General features: G+C 49.3%; 1 pseudogene across 1 annotated transcript in view; it reads right to left on the bottom strand.

Annotated features, from left to right (window-relative positions):
* Window positions 1-243: 243 nt before the first annotated feature.
* The window catches only part of LOC307090292 (calcium/calmodulin-dependent protein kinase type II subunit gamma-like), a 28653-nt pseudogene continuing 8362 nt past the window's right edge, over window positions 244-20534 (bottom strand). The window contains exons 6-23 of the transcript XR_013812832.1: window positions 19747-19820; window positions 18415-18517; window positions 17833-17916; window positions 16788-16882; window positions 15149-15271; window positions 14620-14703; window positions 14355-14397; window positions 13482-13544; window positions 9673-9713; window positions 8877-8960; window positions 6995-7039; window positions 6669-6714; window positions 6379-6459; window positions 4533-4679; window positions 3674-3749; window positions 3419-3513; window positions 2338-2574; window positions 244-894 (exon numbers count right to left, since the gene is read on the bottom strand). The product of XR_013812832.1 is annotated as a calcium/calmodulin-dependent protein kinase type II subunit gamma-like (transcript). The remainder of the gene's footprint in view (window positions 895-2337; window positions 2575-3418; window positions 3514-3673; window positions 3750-4532; window positions 4680-6378; window positions 6460-6668; window positions 6715-6994; window positions 7040-8876; window positions 8961-9672; window positions 9714-13481; window positions 13545-14354; window positions 14398-14619; window positions 14704-15148; window positions 15272-16787; window positions 16883-17832; window positions 17917-18414; window positions 18518-19746; window positions 19821-20534) is intronic.

The raw sequence follows: 20534 nt of genomic DNA, 5'->3' as shown, positions 1-20534 counted from the left end.
CACCCGGCCCTCCCAACCCCACCCCCAGGTCAGCGCCCCTCGGTAGAACGGCGACGAACGGCACACGGGAAAACACACATGAGTACACAGAAAAAGCGTAAAGTTCTACACTTTGGTGCTTCATGTCGTTGGTATCAAGCTTGCTCGTCTCATTTCGGTTAGTTTCTCCTGCTGACTCCGTTCTAGTCTGACACCCCCCCCCCCCCCCCCCCCACCCACCTCCCACCCACCTCCCTCCCCCATGCCAGCTGGACTGCTTACCTAGAGGAAAGCATCCCTACGTCATATACACATCAAAATGCCGGTACCCAGCACAGCGCCGTCTGCCCCTGGGGTCCACTAGAGACCCCCCCGCTACGGGTGCACGGTTAAAATCCCAGTTCGGCTGCCGCCGCCGCCACTCTCTCTCCCTCCCTCGCCGCTTCTCCCCTTTTTTTTTTTTTTTTTTTAAGATAGTAAATATAAATGCTTGGTTGGTTGTGTTTTGGTGATTTTTCTGGTACAGCTAGTCATAATTAACAATATATTCATTACTCATACTCATAAACTGTCACAAGTTCAACTGTAAACGCTGTCTCCCCCAGGGTGTCTCGTCTTGCACGGGCAGAAAAAAGATGGCCGCCGGGGGAGGGGGCCGGAGGGCTAAGGTGCGCCCTCCGGTCAGGCGCCAGTTGCATGCATCATCCCATGGGGGCGGAGTCTGTGTTCGGCCGGCCCCCAGCAGGTCAAAGGAGGGACTGGGATTGGTTGGTGTCGTGGAGAGGGATGCAATCTTGCCCGGCCGGGCTCCTAGGCATTAGCCAATCCACGCAGAGGACGGGCCCCTTAAACACACTCGCCGAAAAAACTGCCCCCCAAAAACGCACACTCCAGTAGACTGGAGCCTCGGGACTGCTGTGGGGGGGAGGGGGGGGGGGGGGGTAAGAGAGAGACAGAAGCTGGTTGGACGCTGCGCACACGCACCTCTGTAGCGTGGTGGTGTTCTGAAAGGTGCTGCGGGTGTTAAGTTGTAAGCGGTTTTCTGAGTGTCGTGTGTTACAAATGGCCTGGCCATCAGTCAGAGATTAGTGAGTGAAATGCGCTGTGAGAATACCCACCACTTCCTCTCTGTGAGCCAATTCAGGTTTGGGATTATTTCCGGATCATTCCTGGACGATCAGGTCATTTTTAAAGGAACACCAAACACTCTTATTGAGTGAGTCCCTGTCCACTTGCAAAATTTGAGAGAGTGTGGCTACTATATGTGAGGGGGTACTATATGTGAGTGGGTACTATATGTGAGGGGGTACTATATGTGAGGGGGTACTATATGTGAGGGGGTACTATATGTGAGGGGGTACTATATGTGAGGGGGTACTATATGTGAGGGGGTACTATATGTGAGGGGGTACTATATGTGAGGGGGTACTATATGTGAGGGGGTACTATATGTGAGGGGGTACTATATGTGAGGGGGTACTATATGTGAGGGGGTACTATATGTGAGGGGGTACTATATGTGAGGGGGTACTATATGTGAGGGGGTACTATATGTGAGGGGGTACTATATGTGAGTGGGTACTATATGTGAGGGGGTACTATATGTGAGTGGGTACTATATGTGAGGGGGTACTATATGTGAGTGGGTACTATATGTGAGGGGTTACTATATGTGAATGGGTACTATATGTGAGGGGGTACTATTTGTGAGGGGGTACTATATGTGAGGGGGTACTATATGTGAGGGGGTACTATATGTGAGGGGGTACTATATGTGAGGGGGTACTATATGTGAGGGGGTACTATATGTGAGGGGGTACTATATGTGAGGGGGTACTATATGTGAGTGGGTACTATATGTGAGTGGGTACTATATGTGAGTGGGTACTATATGTGAGGGGGTACTATATGTGAGTGGGTACTATATGTGAGGGGGTACTATATGTGAGGGGGTACTATATGTGAGGGGGTACTATATGTGAATGGGTACTATATGTGAGGGGGTACTATATGTGAATGGGTACTATATGTGAGGGGGTACTATATGTGAATGGGTACTATATGTGAGGGGGTACTATATGTGAGGGGGTACTATATGTGAGGTGGTACTATATGTGAGGGGGTACTATATGTGAGGGGGTACTATATGTGAGGGGGTACTATATGTGAGTGGGTACTATATGTGAGGGGGTACTATATGTGAGTGGGTACGTGTTTGCTCGTGGGTACGTGTGTGTGTTTGTGCGTGGGAGTGTTTGTATGCTTGTTGGTACATATGGGCTCATGGGTATGTGCGTGTGTGTGAGTGGGGACGTGTTTGTACGGGCGTGTTCACATCGCACGCGTGTGTGCGCTCACCTGATCACTGGAGCGGCGCGGCCGGGGCCCCTGAGCAGTGGAAGTGCACGTTGAGCCACTTGCCGTCGCGGCGGTGCCACACCCGGGTCTCCTCCGACTGGCTGGAGCGCGGGCGGCCCGTGGAGTCCAGGAACTGGGTGAGGCGGATGTAGGCGATGCACGCCGCGTCCTCGCCGATCAGGTGCACGTGGGGGTTGAGCAGGGTGGTGTGCACGGGCTTGCTGTTCTTGCTCAGCACTGCGTTAGGAACACACACACAAACGAAATGCGACGATGGTCAACAAAGGGAAAGTGGCTCGGGATGGATGGTCTATAGGGGCGGATCAGGTATCGTCGGCTTGATTTAGTGTTATTGCTGTGGTTTAGTATTATGGATAACAACTTCTTGACCAAAACACAAGTTCTGACACAGCAATGCGGTTGTGTGGGTTTATTTTTCACGGATGGTCAAAAATTAATTAATGTAGGGTAGTTGCGCTTCAACAGAGCGAAGAACCAAGAAGGAGTACTTTTTCACAACACCTATTTGAGTTTTCCTTTATGGAAAAAGTGTCAGACCCCACACTCATAATGGGGCATAGTCACCTGGCGGCCATCTTGGCTCCGAATGCTAGCTCAACGGTTCTGATGCAAGGAACAAATGTCTCTCCCTAACAAATTCCTCTGTTGTTGCCTTCCATTGCGCTGCTGTATGACGTAGCAGGCCCTCGGTTCCACTGACGGATCCTAGTTCTGGACCTTTATTTAGGCTGCATAAATAAAACCTTCAGAAAGAGATCTAAAGTAAATGAGGACATATTTTTCCTCATATTGTGTTATTTCATTGCGTTGATTAGTAGCAAACAAAAACTCTAGTAAGCACAATCTTCTAATCAATCAGAACCTGCCGCCTCATACAGCAGCACAATCGAGTGCCAGAGGAATGGGTTACCGACAGTGGAACCGTTCCAACACCCGGCTAGGGTTTAGAACCAAGATGGCCGCCTGGTGACTCAGTGTGTGGGTCTGTGTGTGTCTGTATGTGTGTGCAGGTGTATGTGTGTGTATGTGTACAGTGGTGTGCAGAAGAAGGAAGACTCACAGTTCTCAAAGTAGAACTTGTGGAAGTCCATGCCCTCGACCAGGTTCCCTAGAGCCTCAGGTTCAAAAGAGGTGAGCCCAGGATCACAAATCCTCCTGAGAGAGTGAGACAGATTGAGATTGTGAGAGTGGGTGAGAGAGAGAGAGAGAATCACAGAGACACATAAATTGAAAGAGGGATTAGATCTAACTAACCCGCCAAAACACAAAAACATCCGATTACCACCAGCTTCATGTGATTGGGAATCTGACTCACGTGTAAGCCTCAAAATCGCCATTATTGACCGCCTCAATCAGCTGCTCTGTTATCTTGATTATCTCCTGTTTGCGAGCTGTAGAAAGAGAAAGAGAGAGAGACAGAGAGAGAAAGAGAAAGAGAAAGAGAAAGAGAAAGAGAAAGAGAGAGAGAGAGAGAGGTTGAAACAGTGCAAGGCAGACCCAGATGAGATGGACATGGAGGAGCGCGAGACGAACGCAGAATAATTAAACACGTTGATGTGGATGTCCTGGTTTACCCTCTACGCTCCCCCCCCGCTCACCCTCTCATTACTCATTCCGAACGAGACCTACCCTGACCGCACGTCGCACTCTCTCATCCAGCAGTGTGTGAGCGTGTGTGCGGGTGTGTGCCGGGGCGTGCATGTGCGCATGCATGCCAGAAGAGAAAGGGACGTCTGCCGCGCCATCGCCTGCGCGGATGCACACGAGTGGGCGCCGCAGACGAGGAGGGATGAGGAGCGAGTGAACGAATGAGCGGGCGAGCACATGTGCTGATAGATGTCGACAAGGGTGTGTCCTCTGAAGGCCTTTCTCAGTCTACTAATGACTTCAGCCGCCTAACAGACCGAAGGCGCCTCTCCGCTTTCATCCCTAACAAGTTGGAAAATGCACCCCCCCCCCCCCTTCCCCCAACCCACCCAGAACCTCAGTCAGGGACAGTATAAATAGTTAAGGCACACACACACACCCAGCTGAGTGTTGCTTCTAGCTGGCACGGCCCCTCCCCCCCAACCCACACCCTCAGTTAGGGACAGTAGAACTAGCTAAGGCACACACACACAGATGGACACACACACACACACACACACACAGACACACACACACAGTGGTCTTACTCAGCTGCGTGTTGCTCTTAGCTGGGACGGCGCTGCCCCCTAGTGGAGCCGCGTCGGGGGCAGACTGAGACTGCTCTGACTCGGGGTAGGAGCTGCTGTTGCCCGTGCTGTTCCATGCCATGCGCTTTATGTCATTCGGCGGAACAGCTGGAACACACAGTGGCATGGTCAATGGGCAACACACACACACACACACACACACACACACGCACGCACACACACACGCATGCATCACACCCACACATGAAGACACAGCCATGCATCTATGCTACAAAAACATGTAGGACACAAGACACAGAAACATGGAAGCTCTGCAAACCAAACTCAATGGGGGAGGGGGGCGGGCGACGACAATATAACTGGAAAAAACGACCAACAACCAAAAGGAGAATAAACACGGGGTTAGCAAGCAGCAGGCAAGTCATTTCAAGTCAGTATGGGTGTTAATTTCCCACCAGTCACACACAGTCACACACACAGTCACACACACACACACACACGTGGGAAAGTAGGAGACACAGAGCGGCATGTAGCCAAAAAGCAACAGACGCAAGACTCTGCCTGCAGCAACACTAGCGCATGTGGGCCCACGCCAGCATGTGTGCTGCAGCGCACGAGTGGCCAAGTGTGGCGTACGGGAATGCATCGGGGTCGTTTCACAGCCTGTTCACCTGTTCTACTCAAATACATGTTTTCCTCGGAACCGAGTGTAGAGGGGGAGGGATATTTTGGGAGTGAAGGAGGGAGGGAGGGAGGGAGGGAGGGAGAAGGACCGAGATGCTGCAGTGCATCAGACAGGGGCAGTGATTAAAGCCACCAGCAACAGACTCGAGGACGGAGCCATTCCTCTCCACGGACACGGCTACAGTGTTTTGGTGCAGCGTGGCCAGGGAGCCGTGGCCGACCCGAGGAGGTGAATGGCATTGCTGATCAACTAACGGTGGCGTCGTGCAGACATGAACGATGCACAGAACACACAAGGCTCGCCGGGCACTAGTTGGTCACCGTGGCAAAAGGGAATAGGATAAAGAAACGTTCAGGGACTCTTCACTCAACAACATCTGAGGATTAAACGATCAATACGGAGGCCCACGGGGTTTGCCCAATCAAAGGCCGGCTTTTAAGTCCCCTTGGCCCTAATTGGCCAATTATAACAGCGGGTGTACACATACTTATTTAATTGGACACATTTACCCAGCCTTGGTTTACCAAGTGTGTGATTGTCAACTAACAATGACTCTCTCCCTCTCATTAGGATGACCACATGGCATGGGGTTCCCAACAACCGGAATCACTAGCCACTGAGTAGAAGGTCACCATGGTATTCTTTAACCTTGTTGTGTCATGCTGGTGGACACTGTTCTCTACGTCCCATGTTTACAGAAGACGATCAGTTCTAAGATTAGGGACGGCTGCCATCGTGTAGCAGGACCAGGACCATGGAAACAGGATAAGAGGCGCCGGGAAGGATGCAAAGACGACGAAAAGGGAGGAGAGGAAGGGAGGGTCACGAAGGAGGTAAAAGGACAGAGCAAGAGAGTAGAGAGTCAGTCTGGCCAAGGGGAATGTGTGTGTTGTGGTCAGCTTGCAGTGCTTCCAGCAGGGATACAGGGAATCTCACTCTCACACACACACACACACACACACACACACACACACACACACACACACACACACACACACACACACACACACACACACACACACACACACACACACACACACACCATTGGCTCTCCACAGTGGAGTGTGGGTGGGTGGGTAGGGTTTAGAGTCCATTGTCACAGAAAGGAGAAGGAGGGGAATTAGGAGGACAACTCTTTGCCAGGGTTGCAGACAGACTTACTGGCAGGTGAACTCTGGGATGAGGAGAGGAGGAGGGGCATCTCCTCTGTGGCACTGTTCTGACTCAGCACCGAGCTGTCCGCTAGAACACACACACACACACATACAAACAAACGCAGCACGACACACACACACACACCCCACACATTCAATAGTGGGAGAGGCACATGTTGGTCTCTACTACAACATATTACTACCGACTGTCAAATATGCACAAGATATGCCTCTCAGTGTCAGGGGATGGGGTAGGGGCGCAGGGGGAGAAGAGAAGGATTACAAGTCCCAGCGTACCCTTCATCTCCTCCTCGTCATTGGTTGCATTGCTCTCCGTTGATCCCTGAGAGAGCCAGAGAGAGAGAGAGAGCCAGAGAGAGAGAGAGAGAGCCAGAGAGAGAGAGAGAGAGGGCCAGAGAGAGAGAGAGAGAGAGAGCGAGAGCGAGAGCGAGAGAGAGAGAGCAAATGAGAGATAGCGAAATTAATAGCACATATTGACCCAGTAGTCCAGAGAGTGGTTCAGGTGACAGGGTGGATTACCTTTTTCAATTCAACTAATAATAAGAATAATAATGCCAACTCAAATAATATCCAATACGCTGAACAACAACAGATCCCCTCACCTTGACACCGTCTGGGGGGTTGTGGACCACGGTGCTCTGGGATTCCTGAAGGGGTCACGGACAAACCAGTTAATGTGTGTTACTACATGGTGGGGGTGGGGAAGGAGGGGAGAACAGCAACTATGGATACCCCTAAGCTGCACGGAACTTCACCGATGAGGTCAGGATTTAAAAAAATATATTAAGTATCCGCCCTTCCGCCCTTCCCCCCTTCCGATCCAGGAAACTCGGGTCGCTGAGGAATACAGCCTTAAACTGGACTAGACAAAACACACCACTGTCACCACCTGGAAATTCAGCGCATGCCAGCAATGCTCGTGAATAGCCGCGACAGGCTGGTAAAGGCGGTTGGATGACGGGAACGCTGAGGTCACGGCGTCGGAATGCCGGAGAGGTCAAGAGTGGAGGAGTTTGAATTGGGAACGCTGCCCTACTAGCCTAGCCTGCTTTTAAAAACAGAGAGAGTGAGCCGCCAGCGGAGTGCGCGTGTGTCGGGGAGAGAGAGTGCTCAGTGGGATTAAGCACACGGGATGTAGCCGGGACAGATGGGCGAGCGTTGCGTATAGCGGAGGCGGGGGGGGGGGGGGGGGGGGGGGGGGGGAGGATACGCAGAGGCAACAATGTGCACGAGATGTACAAACGCAAGTGGAGCTGTACTCCATGCGAGACGAGGCAGGGCGGAATAAGATCAGCGTTTCACAACAGAGGCTCGGGTTCCAAGCACTGGAACGTAGTCACCTCGCGGCCATATTAGCTCCCAGCGAATGTGATTCAGTTCCACCCCACCCAGCTAACAAAGATGGAACCGACACGGGCCACTAGGTGAATAAGCCCCATTGGATGAAAATCTATTCAAGGAACACCTGTACTTGAAGTAAAGAAATTGGCCACGTGGGGAATGTGGTGTGGTGTGGTAAAACATAACTAGGTTAGAAATGGTTATGGGGAGGGGTTTTCATGTGGTTAAGGTCAGGGATTACGGATGTAGGAAAAGCGATATGTCACAGGGAAATGGATGGTGGAATTGCACGAGTGTCGTAGCTTTGGCGGGGTGCGGTGGGGCGGGCTGTTGGAGGAGGGTCTGTAAGGTAGCACTCGTCCCATAGCCATTGATTTGGTATCTCGTAACATTTGCAAAATGTCAGAGACAATAAAAAAATAAACGGTTGCTTCCTGCCGTATTTAAACACCCCCCCCCCCCCCCCCCCCCTCCAGGATGTGATGCTGTTCCTCCAGATGGGTCTTAAGATACATCAGTAGGTCTCCGGTGTCCTCCCTGCTACTTGAGTATGACAGCATCCTCACGGCGGAAAGCCTTAACGAGTGAACCGCGGTGATGTATTATAACTCATCATAAACACTTCATTAATATTAAATGAACCGAACCAATCGTGACTTACAGATTCGATTTAAATATTCACATGCTACATAGTAGTACATAATGAGTTAAGAGCGCGAAGCATGGCCTCAACGGCAGAAGCCAAGCAAATCGGTTGGGTCTACATGGTGTCATTAAGAGTCCGATAACTTCAGAGTAACGGATACCATTGATTGGACGGCGTAGTATAAAAACATCCTATGCGTAATACTGCGAGTGTATCCGTTATTTTCATAAGTGGACACAATGGGAATCAAGGCCCTTGCACTACTTGGGTTATTGGGCGTGCTATCAAGCAGCATGGTTGCTAGTAGGTTAGTCGCATTGCAGTTAGCCAAATAACAAGCCATTGAAGGTTCAGAAGTGTGTGGGATGTGGGGAGAGGGGCGGGCGGGTGGCGGTGTAGCGGGTTAGAGAGAAAGGCCAGCCATGACTCTACGGCGCTACTCGTGTTAGAAGCAGGATGGGGTTAGAAGAGGGGGAGGTGGCGGCGGCCTACTGTACCATCTGGGAGTTGGTTCCCATGTTGCTGTCTTTCAGGGCATTGATGGCGCTCACTATACTGTTCTTACTGTTGTTGGTCGAGGGCTGGGGGTGCGAGGCGGTGTGCACAGAGAGAGGAGGGCGGTGGAGGGAGGGGGGGGGTAGAAAAGGCACAAATGCATTAGATTCGCACAGCATTTAGGGAAAGATGTAAAAAGGGAGGGAGGGCAGGTGGTGAGTGGGTGGGTGGTGGAGGACGGGTGGGTGGATGAAGGTGGGTGGGTGGGGGGGGTGGGCCTACGTTGGCCGGAGCCCCCTGGTGCTGTTGGGAGCAAAGTGAGGTAAATGGCAGGAGCCAAGTGGTGAGTGTAGCAGAATGGTCTTCCGGACCATCCTCTTTACCGCTCCACTAACTCTTCATGACTGGGCCACTTAACGGCACAGTGTGGATATACAACACACACTCTCCCCGGTCCCTGGGGGAGAACCGCCAGAGGAGAGTGGAGCGTGAGCTGCAACAAGTCTGAGAAGAGGCCATTCTGTGGAGACGTGTGTGTGTGTGTGTGTGTGTGTGTTGGGGGAAGACAGGAAGGTATAAACCTTTATTTTTTCAACCCCAAAGCGAAACCTGACACTTGGATATAGATATATTTAAATAAACAGATTGCATTACGCTCATGTGCTTGAAATAAGTGTAATTTAGATAAACTAAGAGAAAGGTACAAAGCACGAAAGACAGAGAGAGAGAAAGGACAGACAAGAGGAGTAGAAGGAAAGAGAGCAGAGGAATCAAAGTAATGGGATTGGGCAGGCTTACCTTGGCTGAGTCGGACTTCTTGTTGAGTAAACTTTTGCATGCTGTAAAAGGAGGGAGAGAGAGAGAGAGAGAGAGAGAGAGAGAGAGAGAGAGAGAGAGAGAGAGAGAGAGAGAGAGAGAGAGAGAGAGAGAGAGAGAGAGAGAGAGAGAGAGAGAGAGAGAGCGCAGTAGAGGGACAGGGTATAAATTTCCCTGTGGACCGTGCTAGAAATTCCCAGCCCTTTTGCCTTTTTTTCAGTATGCTTCAAATGGGCTGGTCAAAATCAGGCAGCCGTCGCTTAAAGCACAACCCAAATCATCCGACGGAATCCGATATCATTTTCCGTCATTTTAAAACAATAACCCAACAAGTAGGTGCGCGACGGCCTGGCAAATAGCCAGTGCCCCAACCAGCTTTGGATGGATCCCTGACTGGGTGTGTTCCGTGTAGGTTAACAGGATTTGTTACTAATTCCCATTATACACATCCAGTCACTGCCATCTGGGGATATAGGGGATGCAGCAGTGAGGGGGATGGGGGGGGTTGGGGTGGGTGGGCTGAGAGCTAAGTAAACTTTCTCAATCCATTTCCTGTCTGGCAGCCTTGGCGCGCGGGCCGAGCCGGCCGCCAGCGCTGACGAGGATGAGCCAGGTTCATTTAAGTCATTGATTTCCTTTAAAGGCCGCCGCCGCCTCTCCACAGGCTGAGGCTCCAAATGCCCCTCCGTAGGCAATTTGCTCTCCTTTGCTCGACGTATGCACGGACGGTCAGACGCACTCCCCGAGCATGGAAGTGCACGCACACACATGCATGCACTTACATGTCGTCACACACACACACAAACAAACACACACAATTGGATTCGCGAAATCTCTTACCTTCCAATGCAAAATAAGAGAGAGGCAGGGAGGGATAGGGGTAGGGGGGGGAGACAAGAGGGAACATTGACAAACAAAAAAAGAGAAAGGGGGATGGGGTTTCTTAATGAGTGAGCTCCTTAGCGCAATGCATAAGAGAAGAGGAACAGAGAGCATGGGAGGTTTCGCAACCAGATAGGTTATTGTGGTATCTATCCGTGCTTCTGATGCCCTGCCTTGTTTGTACACATACATCTTCCAATGCAAAATAAAGAGACAGGGAGGGATAGGGTTGTGGGGGGGAGGCAAGAGGGAACATTGACAAACAAAAAAGAGGAAGGGGTATGGGGTTTCTTAATGAGTGAGCTCCTTAGCGCAATGCATAAGAGTAGAGGAACAGAGAGCATGGGAGTTTTCGCAACCACATAGGGTCTTGTGGTATCTATCCGTGCTTTTGATGCTATGCCGTGTTTGTACACAAACATCTTCCGTCTCGGTCGGCCCATGCAACATCCAAAAGGACAAACAAACGACACAAATTACAGCCCCAAGAGTGCCGAGCTTCCATTTTGCCACCAGATTGTGAGGGTGAGTGTGTGTGAGTGTGAATGTGAGTGTGTGTTGGCTAACGTGTGTTTACCCTGTTGTTTGGCTACGACTCTTACTACCGCAGCCAAGCAGAGCAGCCCAGAACTCTCTAAAATGTGTACCTGGGTGACGTGGAAGATGGTGTAAAACATGTTTAAGGCACCCTTCAGCCCAGCAATAACGCCGTTAGAGAACATCCGGTGGCTTACCGGTGCAGCGCAAGTGTTAAACCACCCAGGCTATTTCCATGCAACAAAACAGCTAGCCAGGCCTATCTGGCGGCCTTATCAACGAATAAATAAAATACGACACACAAATCAAATCATTCACATGCACGGTTGCAACAGTGTTGAGCTGACGTCATTGGGTGAGACGGAGCATCACATGCATCACCAATGAGAAGAGACGGGGGCAATGGGGACCTAGAAAAACTAAAAAGGAGGGAGAACCAGGGGTCCAATCACAAGGGGGGATTTAAAAAATAAAATAGGGGGGGGGGGGGGGAGAACGACGTCGAAGGGGGTGTATTCACAGAACTTACAAACTGGCGATGGGTCCCGGGCCTCCGCAGAATGGAGCAGCCCCAGGAGACGCAGGGCTCACACTCGCACAGTCAAGCCACCACTTTCACTTCATTCTCAATGAGAGGTCCGACCCCTTTCACTAGGCCTGCAAGTTGCGGGGGGGCAGACATCTATGCTCCGTACCCTACTCTGCCTGTCCGACATACAGCTCCTGCTCTGACGATGACCCTCTCGGTGTGTGTCGGTAGAGCAGAAGGAGATCCTCTGCTCCGGGTGACAAGCCCAAAAAATGACAGAGAATCGCGTTCTGCTTTACCAAGTCTGATCCTAACAGCTGCTGAACCTCGGGGAGCCACCAGCGGAATCGCCGACCTTCACCATCCACCCCCACCCGATCCGCCCGTCTGGCAGAATGAGAGTGGAGCCTGTTTGGTTTTTTTATGACTTTACCAAACTTAACCGGGAGACTTTATTGCCCTTCTGTCCCACATTTAAATAAAGAAAAAGTCGTTGAACAGATGCGGGGGAGAGGAAGCGACATAAGGAGCAAGGGGAGGTTGGGCAGTTGGCCGCCTGTCATCAAGCGACCTCCCGTTCCCCTTGTGTGGCTCTGGAGGCATTTATACACCTGGGGTGCTGAGCTATTGTATGTATTAGCTATTGTATGCTATGTATTTACACGTCAGCAGTATACCTCTGTAATACATCTTTTTTTTTTTTTATCCTTTCCAATCAATGCAGCCTTCCGCAAAAGCGGTCGATCACGCTAAGTGACGATGCAGCATTATTTTTTGGACAACGGCCAAATTTGTTTGGTCTTAATGCAATTAAGTTGCGTAAATGATATTAGGGTGACGATACGGAATATTAAAATGAGGCCAGACCGCATCAATACCACCGTTTAAGACCTGAATTCTCCAAGACACTCTTGCTTACGTATCTCTTCAACCTTGCACACTGCTTTGGGTCAATTTGTGGTCCACGCAATTTATTTTCCTCTCCTGCACATCGCTTGTGGCTCTCCCGCATCCTCAGGCTCCACCCCTCAGACGCCCCCACCCTGCCACCCACCCCACCCCACCCCAAACCCAGGTTCGACGATGGCAGCACGCCAACCCAGCTCCTGCTAACCTCCCCTGAAGAGAGCCACGCCCCATCAGAGACCGTCCCAGCCCTGGCGCGAGAGCCGGGGGGAGGGTGTCCAGACCAGTGTATCAGTGTGTGCTGACATGGTGGATGACACGTAAAAATGCATGCGTGTTTGCATGTGCGGATGTGTTTAAGGTTTCTTACCGCAGAGGGACATAACTAGGTGTAGGACACGTAAAATGCATGTGGGTGGATGTGTGGATGCGTCTAAGGTTTATAACCGCAGAGGGACATACCAGACATGTTGTTGGGGTACATAGGTCCGTGCTTGTTAGTACAGCTAGGAGGCCGGTGCAATAAAGCAATGCTAAACGTAAAGAGGAACCTAAAGTAGTGGCTGCACAGCCGCTCCTCTAAACAAAGCCCAGTCACCTTGCGGAAGGCATTTTTTATCTGCCCACAATGAGCTGGTGGTGGCACAATGACTTGCTTTGCGCTTGAGCATATGCCACATAAACAATTGCACGGTGTCGGCTACTTTTGTTTTGTTTTTAAATAACGCATGCATGGGCTAACCGAATGTGGCCTGACTGGGTGGACCGTAGCGGGGTTATTATCCATGCTTTGAATCTCACAGTAAGGAAATAGCCGTATTTGTTTGTGTACATCCTGTGTGCGTGTGCGTGTATTCGCCTGTGTGTGTGTGTGTGTGTGTGTGTGTGTGCGTGTGTGAAGAGCCAGGAAGTGTCTGGGCGTTTCTCTGGGACGTACCTTCCTGAGCCAGCGAGGCCGTGGAGGAGGCGGCAGCAGCAGAGTTGGTATGCTGCCGGCCCACTATTGGACAAAAAGATGCTACAGTTGGGAGGCGCTGCATAGAGGTAACTCTGGTCTACGTCGTTTGGGGCCTGGCGCCGGGGCCACTGCGGGCTGTGTACCCAACCCAGGATAAACTAGCTCCCCGGTAGTCGCCCAGGATCAGGGCCAGGGCCCAGATCTGGAGCCCCGGGGCTTACTAAGGCGAATTCTAAATAGTGGACGGGTGAACCGGGGGTCACCACTCTAAACACGCTGGTTGAGACGTGTAGTACTGGCACGGCGCGTTGCGCACTACACCACTCTGGCACGCCTGCAGTAAACCTTCAATATGCACACATTTGTAGAAGAGACAAGACACGCACTCCCTCAGTCGGAAGCTCACACACAAACAAAACACTCGCAGACTCCCAGGCCTCGTCAGAAGGAGGGAGACTCACAGACAGGGAGAGACATGTTAGCATCAACAGGGAAACAGCATCTGGTATGGTACGTTGCAGAATGTCACAGTGTTACGTTAGCTATAGCGTAGCCCTGTGAACACGTCACTTGTTTGTTTTATTTCTCGAGTCTACACACACGTACACACACTAGAATAAACCCTTGCGGTCCTGTTATCTAGCGTGACAGATGGCTTGGAAACAGTAGTTTGAGGAAACACTTCTACACGCGTTACTATGAGCATGAGTTAATACGAGAGATATTACAGCTCCTATTCATATATGTACAAACACACAAATATATACATGCAGTTAAACATATAATATATATATAATTACGTGGGCATCAGACAGAGGTTAAGGGGACACTGTGTGTGCCACGAACACCAACCTGAGAAGTTCCTAGACACCAGCATAGTGGTGAGAATGGCTCCCTGGGGGACAAAGAAAGAGGAAGGCTGTTGACGGCACATTCTTACATTACCGTCAATTTCTAAATAAGAGCGAGAGCGATAGAGAGAGACAGAGCGGGATGGCTTTGTGTGGGTCAGTCCACTTCATGTGCTATCCAGTCAACTCAATGTGTATTTTTGGTTCCATAGTGAGCCAGTGAGAGTGTAGAGAGTGACAGGGGTACAGGGGGTCCCCGACGGTACCTTGAGTTTCCGACGAGCGTTGAACTTGCGGAGACACTCCACTGTCTCCTGCCTGTGCATCATGGACGCTACTGTGGAGCGTTGCTGTGGGAGGAGAGAGGGGACGACAGCAGCTTTATAGAGACCCAGTATGTAAACTGTGTTGGTGTTGATTATTGTTATTCATATATTGTGGAGTGTGTGTGTTGATTATTGTTATTCATATTTTGAGTGTGTGTGTGTGTGTGTGTCTGTGTGTGTGATTTATTGCTGTGGTTGTGTGTTGATTATTGAGAGGCATTTATTGCCGTGTGTGTGTATTGATTATTGTTATGCTTTAATTGGAGGGTGTATTGATTATTGCTATGCTTTAATTGGAGTGTGTGTGTATTGATTATGGTTATGCTTTTACGAGTGCATGTGGGTGTGTATTGTTATATTTGTTAGTGTGCGTGTGTGCGTATGTGTGTCTTCTCCCTCTAAAAGGTGGCGATGCCAATCTAAAAAGCTTTCCAGACGTGAGGAGATAGGGGAAGGGACTGGTACTCACGCAGACCCATGGGTGCTTCAGGGCCTGCTCGGATGTGATCCTCTTGGCCGGGTTGATGGTCAGCATCTGGTTGATCAGGTTCTTGGCCTCCGGGGTCACCGTGTCCCACTCGGGGGATGGAAACTACAGGAAGTGGGGGGAGGGGGTCGTCAAAAGGGAATGAGAAAGGAGGCGAATAGGAAAATCCAATAGGGGATGCTTTACTTTCACCCACAGTGAACCTAACTGCATTAGCGGCGTGTAGATCGCGGTCGGGTCCTCCCAAGCCATACGGTACCATTACACTCATGTTTAGGGTCAATAGGAACAATGGGCTCCTCCAAAGGGGATACAATGCAATGGAGGAATACAATGTTGTAAACACCTGGCAGGTTTCACCCAGACTGTTCATAAAAAGCGGCCACATGACAAAATATGGTGAATTACGAGAAGCCTTGGACTGAAGTCAACAATTTGGGAGTTTGCGCAACATAACACACTCCCATTTTTCATCGATCAGGAGTCTTTGGCTCCTTAACTTTTTAAACGTTTCAACTATTTCTTGCCATGACCGGCAGAGCAGTCTCAACCCTAATTCCCGTCATCTGGAGAAAGCACATTAGGCATAATAGATACTAATTGCTTAAAAATGTTCCACTCGAAGCCTATGGTTGCATTTCTTATCACCGACTGGCATTTCCCAAACCCTTTTTCCCTTTTCAATTACAACCTTTTTACACAACATTATTATCCGTATCCTATTCCCCCAAACATCATTCAAAATAATATCCGTCTAGTCGGTGTGAACACGGATACAATAATCAAGAATATTTGAACAAAACTCCTCAGAATTAACCAAAGTAGGAGAGAGTGCTCGTTAAAATGTATACAACGGTGACTCAACTAGTTCTTCTGGTTTGAGGCATAAGCCTGTTTGTTTGCAGTACTAACAACACCACCACTGTCTATAGACCGAGGCTGAGATCCCCAGATGTAGTCTGGAAGCGGCCTTGTAACTTGATTAGCACAGAGAACCACACAGAAGGATATCCCTAAACCACACACACACACACCTCTGCAATGCGTCAGGGGGGCCCAGTTAGGATCAATAGCTCTAGACCACCTCTCAAATCGGCTTCTATTAAACATTCACCAACCCACTCGCAAAACCCTCACAGCGCCGCCCTTTTCACTGACATGTTTACACACATGCACACACATGCACACAAGGTCATAAATTAGAACATAATATATTCACTTTTGGAAAATAACGATTTATAGCACAATATTGCTTTCAAATCTGTATTCCTCAATAACCTTTAACACCGCAATATGGATGGTAGGAGACATTCCATTAACTGTACTCACTGCACAGTCCAGACACAGGGCTGTGGCTGGATCACATGTGATAAATCTCCCTACAATCAATGTAGATTACAAAACGGCGTGCCAAGATATGACAACGTGTCGATAGGATGCCATCGGAGCAGGTAATAACACGACAAATCTTGAACCATTGCCAAGCCTTAATGGCCATAGCACACACACACACAAACACACACGCACACATACAAAAACACCCACACAAATACACAGGCTAACAAAAGCACACACACACACACACACACACACACACACACACACACACACACACACTCACGTCGTAGGCCCCAGCTTTGATCTGCTGATAGAGCTTGTGCTGATCCTCATCCCAGAATGGAGGGTATCCCACCAGGAGGATGTAGAGGATTACACCTGGCGGGGGGGGGGGGGGGGGGGCAAGAGACACAGAGTCAGTCAGGTAACCGGGGAGGAGCTCAGCATACATCGCCCTGGTCCAGCGGCCCGGGGTCCGGAACCTTCCTCAGTGGGTCCAGCCATAATCGTTTAATTACTTGAAATGGTTCAAAGGAGCCCAAGAAGGGGTTGTCCTTCCATCAATATTCCTCAATCTTCTCGGAAAAGGTCTTCTCTCATTGCTAGCTAGACATGATGTTAAGGCTGGAAAGAATTATAGATTTTCATCATCCCTTTCTTTTATGATCTACTCATGATGGTAGGTATTGGTATTTTTGGAAATAGAAGTTGTTGCATTGGACCTGAAATTGAACCCAGCTTAGGGACTTTGTCCAATAAAAATTTTGTACACAGTATGTTGCGTAATTATTTTTTATATATTTTCACATTGCGGTCTATATTCAGCCCTGTTGGCCAGTCACATGCATCACTGACAGAGCCAAGTAAGGCTCTAAAGCCTTAGGTTCCTGACCACTGTGCTAGTCAGACTGCTTAGTCAGCCTTGGGAGACCGAAAGCTGAATTCAAGCAACAGACAACAAGCAACAGACAAGTCTGACAACGTGTCCTATCGACACGTTGTCAGTCTGCTTAGTCAGAATTGAGAGAGTGAAAGCTGAATTCAGGCAACAGACAAGTCCTCCCAAGATTTCATGGATAAGGCATTCAATGTGTCTTTTGATCAGACACGTGTGGGACAATGAAATGGCTGCAGAAGCATCTAATGTTTTAGATCTTCTCTGTGGACCTATTAAACCAGAGCACTTTGCTCAATGTGAGAAAGTGGGAAGATATAGAGATGACATTCTCACCAAACCAACCATGAAGACAGCCTGTTATGTCAGTAAAACCTCATTCAACAGCTCATTCAACAATTGTTTTGTTTTGTTTTTGTTTTTTAGGACTTACCACAGGCCCAGATATCCACAGGCTTTCCATAGGGGTCCTTCCTCAGGACCTCAGGGGAGAGATAGCCAGGGGTGCCCGCAAAGCCTGCCAGATCACAAATGAAAGCAAAAGAATAAGGTTAATTTCATCTTGCAGATCAGGGTTTGATTTGAGGCAGGACTGCTTGATAACAAGTGCATGGTCATTTTGTGAGCAAACTCCAGGAAACTCTTCTGCTCGAAAGCCAACAAAGTTCTAAAGGCATTGCTCCTGGCAAAAGCACCAAGACCAAAACATCTACTTTGACAGCATGTGGGAGCATTTGTTTTTTTACAATGGCAACACTTGTATAACATTAAATGATGTATGCAAATACTATCTACAAATACTAAATACTTGTATGAAAGCATGAAGGCTACGGATGATGGTTTAAGTTTGAGGCCCTGGCCATCAATGCGTATCCCTGCGAATGTGAGTGTGCATTTCTGTGAATGTAGGTGCCAACTATGTGGTGCTGTACAGCAGACACAATACAAGATCAGATAAAGATCGGCCACAGGGAGCAGGCGAGCGAGCGAGCGAGAGAGAGTGAGGACTTCTTACCGAACCAGGCCTGCTGGTCTCCCTGCACCTCAATAGCCAGGCCAAAGTCTGCCAATTTCACTGCAGCTCCCTTCATCTTACTGGCCAGCAACAGGTTCTCGGGCTGGGAGACACACACACACACACACACACACACACACACACACACACAGAATAAATCATGCATGCAACATTAGAAGGTGGGTGATGCGTTAGTGTGTACATGCAGTAAATGGGCGTGTGCAAGTTTGAGAAAAGAAAAGGTGATGGACGGAAAAACGAGGAAGTAGTGGAGGATGAGTGGCTGAGTGGTCTCTCCACGACGCCTTATATGGGCATGGGTTCGTAGCCATGGAAACCACTTGGGAGTCATTTAGGCAGCACTGCAGACTCCATTCTAAATGGAAAGTGTGTTTGGTGTGAGGGAGAAAGTGGGCGCGCGTGCGAGCGTGTGTGCGTGAGTGTGCGTGCGGGAGATGCAGTGTTCTAAATGGACGCTGTTTGGGCAGTCCAACATAAAGAGCTGCAGTAAAAGCCCACTCAGGATAAAAGGCCAACAAATCAGAGAGACAGCACCGGAGGTAATAGTGTTATTCTCTAGCTACAAGTGTGCTAACATGCGCACCCATACAGACACACACACACAGACGTTTGAACGGATTCCCTCTGGTTCTATGAGATTCAACCCCCCCCCACCCCCAGCAACACTTAGGGTGAATAATGAAAAAAATATTAATTGTAATTATTTTAGCGGCATTTCATCCATTATTTAAGTGCAAATCGGGAGAGGAGAAAAAAAGAAAAAACGACGGACAACCAAGAACCCCTCCCCCGTCACTGCCACAGCTGATGTGATGTCATGCAAGTTGTCATGGCAACCACTCGCAGTTCATCCATGCCATCAAGCCTCTCATAATGGGGCCCCTTTGCAAGACACCAGCAGAGGCTGTGCACGGAGCCCTTTCTTTATCACGATCTGGGAGACTAAGTGTGATTGCACGCTGTCCGAATATCCTCATTTCCCTGCTACAGGTGAGGGTTAACCTCCGGCTAACGTCTCACACACACACACACACCACACACAACAGCAATAATCAATACACGCCCACATCAACACACAAAAGCACGCACACAGAGCTGTGGTCAAGGACAGACATGTAAATCACTTGACTGAGACAGATAGAGGGAGAACAAACAGGAGAAGAAAGACATTTGAAGAGGTGGTGGTGGTAGGGGGGGAAGGCAGAAACACAGAGATGGAGCAACCCAGAGCCATCCATGCGTTGCCATGGCCACGAGCTAAGGTGTGTGTGCGTGTGTGTGGGTCGTCACGGCAAACGGGCAGCCACTCACCTTGAGGTCCCGGTGCACGATATCATGCTGGTGGATATGATTGACACTCTCCAGGAATCTGGCTGATACACTGACTCTACAGAGACAGACAGACATTCAATGTCATTAGTCCACTTCAAGGACGTGGAATTATGGGAAAAAGCAACTTCATGTGACCCTTTTTTTTAAAAGCAGACACTTGGTTAGGGAAAAAAGGAAAATGCTACATATACTTCTATATGCTGTACATTTTCACATCATGTTCATATGAAGAACAATATTTTCAAATGGCAAACATCTAATTAAACTACTGCTGTAGATATAAATGCTCAAAAAACTAAATAAATAATAATAATTGAAAATGCAACATCTCATCTCCAGGGGGAAAAGCTAGCTGACCTTCGGCTAGCCGGCCTCAAGCTACCTGGCCGTTGGCCCTGAACTGGAGGATGAAACACCCAGATAGAACCAGACTAATAAAGCATATTTAAAAGTGCAGTTGGGAGAGAAAATGGGTAGTGGTGGTGCGAGATATTCAATTGAATCAGATCTCTGGTTTTTGTAAACCTCATTATTTTTATGTTTTTTAAAGAATGGTGCGCAGACATAAACAATCTATAAAACATTAAAGGTTTTCATGTCAACTGATAATCGATTAAAAAACGTGTTTGATTGTTCCCCCCTTTATAAAGCCAAGACCCTAGAAGGGTAACACAGGACTGCCAGCCAGAATGCTGTGGTGATGGCTGAGTGGATTAGCCAATGAGTACCAACGGTGGCTATTCCACACAGAAGTCTACATTAAATCA

This window comes from Pollachius pollachius, assembly GCF_949987615.1.
Source record: "Pollachius pollachius genome assembly, chromosome: 19".
In the NCBI taxonomy this organism is placed as follows: Eukaryota; Metazoa; Chordata; class Actinopteri; order Gadiformes; family Gadidae; genus Pollachius; species Pollachius pollachius.
The sequence above is the reverse complement of the archived record's forward strand: the minus strand, read 5'-3'. Positions and strand labels throughout refer to the sequence as shown.